Consider the following 10,639-nt stretch of genomic DNA (forward strand, 5'->3'; position numbering starts at 1 on the left):
ATCACACCTATCTCTCAAATCTCACCCTTAGCACTCCTGACCTCATTTTCTATGTGTTGGTGTTTAAAGAACTGTTTTTATGCAAATGGGTCATGTTCTCTTCTACTTCAGAGCATTCACATAAGATGTTCTTTCTGCATAACCCTTCCCCACTTTTAGCATTTCTAATTCTTCTTGTTCCTTCTGGTTTCTGCTTAAATGCCACTGCCTCCAAAAAGCTTTCACTATGTACACCCTGTTGGCAGGTGCACTTCCCGCTCTATAATATCCTTAATCTTGTAATTATTGTTCAAGATCTGTCTTTCTGTCTTGGTGCTAAGCTTCCTAAGAAGTGAGACTCTCTATCTTGTTCACTGCTTTCGGTCTAGCAATTAATCTAGTGCCTGGCATATGGTAAGGCCTTCATAAATCTTTGTGAACCAACAAATGAACAGATTAAGCACTCCATTTGTGAATGGAGCCCCTGACTGAAGCTTTGCTTGACACCGGATTGCTGCCATCAGTTTTTGAGAAGAGAACAACTCTTTAAAGAAGTTTCTTTTTTATGGGGCGCCTGGGTGGCTCAGTCAGTTAAGTGTCCGACTTCGGCTCAGGTCATGATCTCACAGTCTGTGAGTTTGAGCCCTGCGTCGGGCTCTGTGCTGACAGCTCGGAGCCTGGAGCCTGCTTCAGATTCTGTGTCTCCCTCTGTCTCTGCCCCTCCCCTGTTCATGCTCTGTCTCTCTCTGTATCAAAAATAAATAAACATTAAAAAAATTAAAAAAGAAGTTTCTTTTTTTAAAAAATATATGGTGTATTGGGAGAATTCTGATTCTTGAGAAGCGAAGGCTAAAGTGAGGTAGAAACCCAAGCTCCTCTCTCAATTCAGTCTCGTGCAAAGAAGGCTCTGACCTGAACAGGCCAGAAAGGAGAAAGACAGGCATGGTTTACAAAACTTGAGCGCAGGCATAGTAACGAGATTCAATCAATGAGAATGCTTGGATGAGACAAAGGAATCTTTAAAAGGTGAGCAAGAATAATTTTCTATTTCTTCTGGATCAGTGACCCCCAGTGGGACTTAGAAAAGGCTTAGGACACACGTTGTCATGTTATCAAAGAGCAGGCCATCTTGTCATCAAGTGCAGAGTAAGCTTGGAATCACTGGGCTATGAATCAATAATACAATTTAGATTTCATCACCATCATGTCAAGATACTCCTTACATTGCCATCTTCAAAACCATTTATTTTAAGAATCGGGTGCTCATTGACTAGAAGACCAGAATTTGTAATTGTGTCTGATACATTTTTATGACCACATGAAACTTGATTCTATTTTCTTTTAACTTTAAGGTTAATCATTCACTGCTTTTGCAGATAACATCCTTTCGTGCTAATATTCATTTTTTGCTGCAGGACACAGAGGCAAGCCTCTTTTTAAAGCTTTCCTTCTATGTCAAGATAGAGGATGAACAATTACTTCCAAAATGTGGGTGGCCTTTGCTTCTTTTCTTTCATCATCCTCTTCTCATTCATTTTTTATTTATTGGTGGAGGCAGAATGAGAGGGAATTGAAAGAATGAGATGTTTTCTTTTCAGGGTCTACTAATTATCCTTTCCATCAACTCTATCAGGAAGATAAAAAAACAAAGCCAAACAGTAATTTTAAAAGATAAAAATAAATCACAAACATTTGAAAAATGATTCTTTTTAACTTCTGAAAGAAGTCCTGATACACCAGTCTTTGATATAAAAATATGACCATTTAAAAAGCTCTTTGTAGATATATCTATTACTACTATGGGAAATAGATGTTGTTAGAAAATTTAAAAAGTCTCTATTAGTGGGAGATAATAGGTTATGAAAAGTAATTCCCATGGCAGTGATGATATCTAAATTGTCTCCCAATATCTCGTCAAATATTGACTAAATTTTCTACTTATTTAATGTGCCTGAAATTCTGATACTGAAGATTCAAGTAGCTTATCGAAGCTATCTTTTGAGCATTCCAATTCCTTTGGAAGGATTAAGGAATCATTTTCATGTTAGTGTGAATTAGTTCAATCAGACTGATTTCATATTATCTCAATTTCACTGAATGACTCAGAAATTCAGAGTTGTGATGGGGAAGGGACAGGAGATCGGGGACAGCATGAAGTTACAGATCTCCTTAAGAGAGGGTCAAAAAAGACAATATAAGACTCATAAAGACAGTTGGGAAAGTAAAAGTAAAAGGGGATTTTCTTCTTCCTCCTAACACCCAAATTAATCCAGTATTCAGGCATATACTATTAATATTAGGGTCTGGCTAAATCATGGTTTATACAGTCTTTTAGCGCTACCTGTATGACCTAGTTGTCATTTAAATACACTTATTGGAAAAGATATTCTGAGCTCAGAAAGATTCCTTGAGATTCAAATCTTGATGTCTAATAACATTTTTGATATTATAGATTGTTCCTATGTTGCTATGTGCATCATATCACATCACTTTGGAATATAAATTTTGAGGCCAGATACAGTAAGAACCCAGATGCTTAATTATAAGTTATTCTTTCTTTGAATTTGTAAAAAAAAAAAAATCTTAACATATCCACTCTTTGTTTGGTTGGGGAGAGAAAAACCTCTCTCCAGTACTTTTCCAGACTAATGCTTATTTTTGGAGAGTAAGCTGTTAGAGTCTACTGACATTTATAAGGAAGAAAGCGAAAAATCCTCATTTTTTTCAGTTCTCAAGTTGTCACCTATCAGGAACATTGCCAAGAACAAAAAATAAGTTATAAAAATAGCTCTGAGTGACCAAAGTACGAATATCCCCTGCTCTTTACTTATAGGAAAGCTACTAGGACTAATTTCAACTCTTATTTACTTTTACTTTACATACACTTCCAGTAAGCTAAATTGTCTGGTCTCCACGTCCAAAATAGTCTGGAGGCAGTGAATTAAGGGGTGTATGGGAAGAGGTCCTTATGTAACTTCATGGAGCATTACAGGTGACATAATACTTTTAAGATAATTTATCTTTATTTATTTATTTAATTTTCCTTAAAATACCTTCTGAAGCTTACCTTTCTTGAGTGCATACTCTTTTCCAACCTTAGGGCTGAGCATTTTATATATTAATTATATCTCACTCAATTTTATGAGTTAGGAATTACTATCTGCACACATTCTTTTCCATTTTCTTTCCCTTCACCCTCATAGCACTAAGTGGTTAGGGATATTATATTCACTGAATTCATATAATATTTGAAGGATAAGGCTATAATTCAAATAGCACGAAGGGTATCATCCTAGGAAAATCTGCTATTGTGATTATTGTTTTGAATCACCGCTTGTTGAAAAGGTGGGGGTAAAGGCAAACCATAAGAGACTCTTAAAGACAGAGAACAAACTGAGGGTTGCTGGAGGGGAGGGGGGTGGGGGGATGGGCTAAATGGGATGATGGGCATTAAGGAGGGCACTTGTTGGGATGAGCACTGGGTGTCATATGTAAGTGATGAATCACTAAATTCTACTCCTGAAACCAATACTACACTACATGTTAACTAACTAGAATTTAAATTAACATTTGAAGAAAAAAAAAGAGAGAATGTATCTTTATCCTGGCCATGCCACCTCCCCTCCTATTCCACCCCACCATTTCCTTGGCAGATGGTTTTGGCCTCTCATTAGAGAAGGGTCCAGGACAGGGGCAGGTTTCCTGCTTATCCCACAGTAGCGGCCAGTCAGCACCTTGTGCTTGCACAGGCTGCTCTACCCTCCAACTCACACAGAACTTAGACAAGCCTGTAAGTGTATGTATGTGCATGTATAATATTTTCTCATATTCACTAGTAATCAAGGAAATGCAAATTAAAATCGGTTCATATTACTTATAATAAGAATATATTGGGGGCGCCTGGGTGGCGCAGTCGGTTAAGCGTCCGACTTCAGCCAGGTCACGATCTCGCAGTCCGTGAGTTCGAGCCCCGCGTCGGGCTCTGGGCTGATGGCTCAGAGCCTGGAGCCTGTTTCCGATTCTGTGTCTCCCTCTCTCTCTGCCCCTCCCCCGTTCATGCTCTGTCTCTCTCTGTCCCAAAAATAAATAAACGTTGGGGAAAAAAAAAAAAAAGAATATATTGATGCTAGGAGTATAAATTTGTACAAAAATTTAGAGATTAACTTGGCAATACCTAATGTTACATCTGTCCTTTTACCCAGAAATTCTATGCATTAGGTCTATGTGTTAGGATTAACTCTCACACATACAGACAGAAATACAACACTACCATTGGAAGCAATTTTAGGATAGAAAAATTAGGAAGAATCCAAATGTTCATCATCAAGAAAGAGAATCTTTCCATTATTGCTTATCTATGCAATAGAATAATATACAGCAATGAAAAAGATCCACTGGCCCAGAGCTGCATGTATCTACATGGATGAAAATCCAAGTTTAATACTGAATAAGGAAAGCAAGTTTTATAAGGAGACAAACAGTATACCATTTATATAAAGTTTAAAACACTAAGTACTATTCAAAGATACATACAAAATAAAACTCCAAAGAAATTCTCCAAATCCTAAGCTGTGATTACCTTTGAAGAGCATTACTTTTTATCAGAGAGGTATCAGCAAGAAGCATTAATTCTTTTCATAATATATCATTTTTAAAAATTGGCCGAGATGTACAAATGTAGATGTTATAAATATATGTCAACAATTTTTTGTATGACTGAAATATTTCTATATAAATTAAAAATATATAAAATTAGGGGCACCTGGCTGGCTCATTCAGTAGAGCCTATGACTCTTGATCTTGGAGTTGTGAATTTGAGTCCCACACTGGGTGGGGAGATTATTTTACATATTACAATTATATAAAACTTTGGTTACTACTAAGTCACAAAAACTCACACCAAAGCCAAAATTTCCTTCAACGAATATCATCAAGATGACAATAGAGTTGTGTTTCCCAAAAATTCAATTACTTGCTAACCTCAGCTAATAGAAAACAAGCTGAATTTCAGGAAGTGGAAAGATGCACATATTCAGACACAAATGGGTACACACACACACACACCCACACACACACGCATAGACGCTTACCTGCACACTCGTTAGTAGCCAAGGTAGAAACATTCGTGTATGAAAGGCATGTATATTATACTTTGAAAAATACCATAAGTATGCATTTTCATGGCTATAATAAGTGACAGGCAGCTTCAGGAAAGAGGACAAAATAATACATTGTCCAGAAACAAACTGCAAAAGCTCAGGAGTACAGGGTGATTTACTGTAGGACCAAATGCTTATGATAATAACATTATTATAGTAATTGCTTTTATTGTCAATAAATCCATTAATTTTCTGTCCATCCTTTTATTCCCTTAACAGTACACTTCTAGAAGCTAAACCATCAATAACACACCCCCCTTTCTCATGCAGATGCATTGATTAGTCCTAAAGGGGCTAATAAAGAGGGGCACAGAGGGAATGCCACTCTGAACAGTGTATTTGATTTCATGTCCTTTCTGCCTATGTGAGCAGGGAGAAATGGCTAGAAGGCAAAGCCCACTGTCTTGGCGCTAGGACTATTTGTTCTGTTACTTCGGCGCCAGCTGAAGCCTTCCACTAACAGCTCTATTTTAAGATGTATCACTGACAAAACTGGTAGTTGTGAGTTTTTATTTGTATGTTTGAGCTTTATAAATAGCCCTCAAAAATGCCATACTAGTTGATTTATTTCATTAGTTAAAAGCCAGATATCAAAGGGAGAATCCCTGACGAGAGGTGGGAGTGGATGAGAGAGTAGTGCTGGTTTGAATTTTAATGAACACAGCCCATAGAATATAAGTTGATTTTATCCATTACTACTCGAAAAAGAAAACCCCCAAGGCATATATGTAAATTTTTGTCGTGTCTCTACAGTGTTTGGAAAGACCATTCGTTCATTTACGGAGTAAGGGGTTAGACTTGCACAAATTAGTCATTTTTGGAGAAAGAGGTGAATGGGCCCAGTGGTGTTGTACCTGAGGCCCAGCTAGAATCTGTCCCTTTTTGTAAGAAGGTGACCCCGGAGGAGCCTAAGCAATATGGTACAGAAGACAGTCTTCCCTGGGGGTCAAATATGGTGCTACTTGGATGAGGTGCTGCTTGGCTGATGGACTGGTTACCACCTGCCTGTGGTAGACTTGGGCAGACATTGGACTTCTATAAATGTAATGCCTGCTCCACTCTGCAGATACTCCAGAAATTTCTGGAGTACTGATATTCCAGAAATTTGATACTCCAAAAATTTGTGATGCTCCAGAAATTTCTACCTGGTCCCCTATTTACTAATAGACCAAAACAACAAGACCCTGCAAAAATGTGCATTATACACAAGGTAATTCAGGGATCTGCTTTAGGAAAATTAGTAAGTGGATGCAACCAAGGTTTCCCTACAATTACCTACTGACATGACCATCATTGGTAAATACAAAATAGTCAATATCCCAGATCTCAGTGCATAGTCTGTCAAATGTATCAGGGAACTCAGTTAAAACGAGGCTAAGCTTGATGATATCTGGACAGAGAGCCATTATCCCCTTGTGGAAATAGGGTATACAAATTCCAAGTCATTACAGCCAAGGTAAGGCAGTTTCCTGTTAAAAGATAGGAAGGGGGAAACATTGAATACTGCAGGGCTAAGAAAGCAGTCTCCATGTTTTTGTCCTTGACATTTACCCTTCCATTCTTTGCCCTTTTCATAGCTCTCATCTCAAGACAATTCTCCCATTGTCTCCCTTCTTTTTTCTATCATGGAAGAATGTGATCTCATAAAATAATTGAAAACAAGTGCTTTGGTGAATCACTTTGTGATGATGGCCATAAATTTCAAGAGGTATTTATCTTTGCAGGCTGACATTTAAATTTTAAGAGATATATCACCATCCAAGAGAAGAAACACACCTACTACATTTATTGTATGTGCTGCTACGATATGGTACTGGTGAAGAGATTTCCTTTTCTTCCACAAAACATGGACCACACTATTGACCATATAAAGAGGCAAATTAAAACTGTGTTACTAAAAGTTGAGTTTTCAGAATATCTCGAGTGTTCACTTCAAAAAGTACACATTCTTCTTTGATTGCTAAAACTTTGCAGGTTTTTTGTATCAGTAATCTTATTGTTACATTTCCCTAAGACTTTTACTTTATTATCAACTTATCAGGCGCCAGGCCAACTTGACATCAAAAGCCTTCTCACATGGTAAGGTGGTAATTCTGGGGGAAGATGAGGACAGGGTATGCAGAGACTCTCTGTACTCTCTTTGCAAGTGTTCTGTGAATCAAAAACCATTTCCAAACAGAATGCTTTCTTCTCTGTTGTTTTTGTTTCTAAAGCCTTCTCAGGTGAATTTCTTCACCTGTCGGTGTCTTACCATTGGACCGAATTTTCCATCTGAACTGTATTAGTTTCCTTTTTTTCATTCTTCCTTTCTGAGACAGCAGGTATGTGCCAGATTACAGTCAAATATGTGCACCTTTTATGTCAAAAATTCTGGTGAGAGGTTCTTTCTTTCCATTAAGAAGAGAAAGATGGCAACTCCTTTTAAGCCTTGAGAGCATAGGACAGTGCTGCTTCTTGAGGTACGTGTGCAAAAAGCATTTCTCATCTTCCCTGCCCATTGAGCCACAAGCTCAAACTTCAGATGTTATCCTCAGATAGAAATTGTTTTATTAAAAATATGGATTTCTCCAAATCCTTTTATTTTTATCAGGGAAAAAACTGAAGCAGAAAGAGTACTCAAATAATTTAGGCATACGTGCAAATCAGGCATATACTTTCCAATCAGGTTTCCGTTTTGGAAATAGAATTACAGAAAGCAAAATTTAGCATAAATGGGTGACTTTCAGGTCTTCTTGAGATGCTATCCATAAACAGATAATGGGGTGCTCGCTTCAACAGCGCATATCCTAACATTGGAACGATACAGAGAAGATTAGCAAGGCCCCTGCGCAAGGATGGAAGGCAGATTTGCGAAGTGTTTTATGTCCTTTAAAATTATACTCATTTCTTTGTTTTAATAAAGTTACCCTTGTATATAAAAAAAGCAGATACTGGGATGCAGATCCTCTCAGACCTTTGATATGCACAGTATCTGTTACTACTTGGGTGAAAAAAAAAGACATATGAAAACAGGCCTGGAATTGACCTATCTTTCCTTCTTTTTTCCCTCTGCGATAGTCATCTTGTTAGACACATGTACCACTCATTTAGGGAAAGGGGCATTTTAGTATGGCTGCTGAAAGTTACATAATGTGCTTCTAGGAAGCACTAATATATTTGGAACCCTCTTTTTTAAAAATTATTTAAAGGGGCACCTGGGTGGCTCTGTTGACAGCACAGAGCCTGGAGCCTGCTTTGGATTCTGTGTCTCCCTCTCTCTCTGTCCCTCCCCGACTTGTGCTTTGTCTTTTTCTCTCTCTCAAAAATAAATAAACATTAAAAAATCGTTTATTTATTTTTGACAGACAGAGCACACACACCAGCACACACAAGTGGGAGAGGGATAGAAAGAGAGAGGGAGACAGAGGATCCCAAGCAGGCTCTGCACTGACTACAGACAGCCCGATGCAGGGCTTGAACCCACAAACTGCGGGATCATGACCTGAGCCGAAGTTGGATGCTTAACCGACTGAGCCACCCAGGTGCCCTGGAACCCTCTTTTATAAAGCTACACCTTGCACTGGGAATTGGAAGGCAGTTCATTTTCTCGTTGGCCAGAAGGCTCAACTAGCCCTTTCCAGGTAGTCTCCCCTTGGGTAATCTTCCTAGCAATACCTCAGCAAGAAGACAGTATATTCCTTTTTACTTTGGACAAGCTACAATTCATGTTGCTAAGCAGACTGAGGATGGTCTTGTAAGGCTGTTCATAGTTGAGCTCTCTATTCTGGGTGCTCCTTCAGTAGCTTCTACTCGTGGGGTTACCTTAAGGTTTCTCTTCAACTTGAAAGGCTGTCAGGTTCTAGGTTTGTGGGATTTTTCTACCAACTTCTGATGTCTGGAGTGCGCGGGCTACACCCAGAGACAAATAGATGACCTCTTTGAGACCTCTAGTCACTTCTTGTTTGTCTTGATAGGCCAAAGTTATTGGCAGCTTAAGGTGGGGTGGACACGTGGAATCTCAAATCTCCCATTGTCACTGGGCAACTTATTGGGCCTTTTGTCATCTATAAAATAAAGGTCATAATTCTTACCTCATAGAGATTTTGTGAGAGTTTAACATGATTTTATATCTACATAGATATAGGTATATAAAACCCTCTTCCAAGTGCTCCATATCTTCGTTGTTGTTTAAGTTTTTGCTTAAATTCCAGTTGATATATAGTGTAATATTAGTTTCAGGTGTACAATATGGTGATTCAACACTTGCATACATCACCTGGTGCTCATCACAAGTGCCTTCCTTGATCCCCATCATCTATTTCACCAATCCCCCCACCTACCTCCCTTCTAGTAACCATCAGTTTGTTCTCTACATTTCTTGGTTTGCCTCTCTATCTTTTCTCCCTTTTGCTTGTTTGTTTTCTTTCTTAAATTCCACATATGAGTGAAATCATATGGTACTTGTCTTTCTCTGACTGACTTATTTTGCTTAGCATGATACTCTCTGGCTCCATCCACTCCTGGCAAATGGCAGGATTTCATTCTTTTTTAGGGCTGAGTAATATTCTATTATGTAGATATGCCACATCTTCTTTATCCATCCATGGGTTGATAATTATAATCCATAATTTGGCTATTGTTGATAACACTGCTATAAACATTGGGGGGCATGTATCCCTTTGAATTAGTGTTTTTGTACCCTGTGGGTAAATACCTAGTAGTGCAATTGCTGGATCATGGGTTAGTCCTATTTTTAACTTTTTGAGGAACCTCCATACTGTTTTCCAGAGTTGGTAGTGGTGGCTCCTCTTGGTCCCTTTAGAGGGCAGCCCCAAGTAGTATCCCTGAGGAGCAATCAAATTTGACCCATTGTGTGGCATATTTCTGCCCAGAAGTGTCACTTTTTAGCAATAAGTGTAAAGTCTTTCAGAGGGCCTTGTGGAACAAGACTGGATGATACTAGGAGGTGTTTGTCCAAAGCTGATACTCCATCTGCTGTGTCTTGAAGCCTAGTCCCACTGTGACCCAAGAGAGCCCACCAAGCAGGCAATGATAGTTGTTGTTTCCTCCGTAGTGTTGAACTTTGTACCAGAGAAACTAGGCAAAGATTCCTGGGCTGAGAGTCACAGAATTTGAACTGAATCACAGATATTCTCTCTTCACTCAAGCCCACAGTCCAAACTAATGACGCCATTTTGTTTTTGCATAAGCACATTCTCTATTACAGATTGTTTAGTCTCCTGCACTGTTCTGTTCAACCCTGTCTGCTCTTTCTTTCATTGCTTCTTACTTTAATTCTATTGACCTTTCAAACTTTAGCTTAAAACCCATCTGTTCCACCAAACCTCTCTAGATCACTCATTTCGGCCTGAGATATATCTCTTCTTTGAATTGCTGTTGGTATAGTCATGCATTAGCATGTGATTATCATCATCCTCTCAAAGAGCCATTTAAAAATGCCATTGTTATTTAATGAGAAACGTGTCAGGTTTATTTTCTCAAAAAACATAGTGAACCTTTGA

At 38.5% G+C, this 10,639-nt stretch overlaps 1 non-coding gene across 1 annotated transcript; it reads left to right on the top strand.

Annotated features, from left to right (window-relative positions):
• The first annotated feature begins 7,900 nt into the window (after positions 1–7,900).
• LOC115507915 lies at positions 7,901–8,007 on the top strand. Its single transcript, XR_003966838.1, has one exon. It is a non-coding gene; the product is annotated as a U6 spliceosomal RNA (small nuclear RNA).
• The last annotated feature ends 2,632 nt before the right edge of the window (positions 8,008–10,639 follow it).

The sequence above is a fragment of the Lynx canadensis genome, chromosome X (assembly GCF_007474595.2).
Source record: "Lynx canadensis isolate LIC74 chromosome X, mLynCan4.pri.v2, whole genome shotgun sequence".
In the NCBI taxonomy this organism is placed as follows: domain Eukaryota; kingdom Metazoa; phylum Chordata; class Mammalia; order Carnivora; family Felidae; genus Lynx; species Lynx canadensis.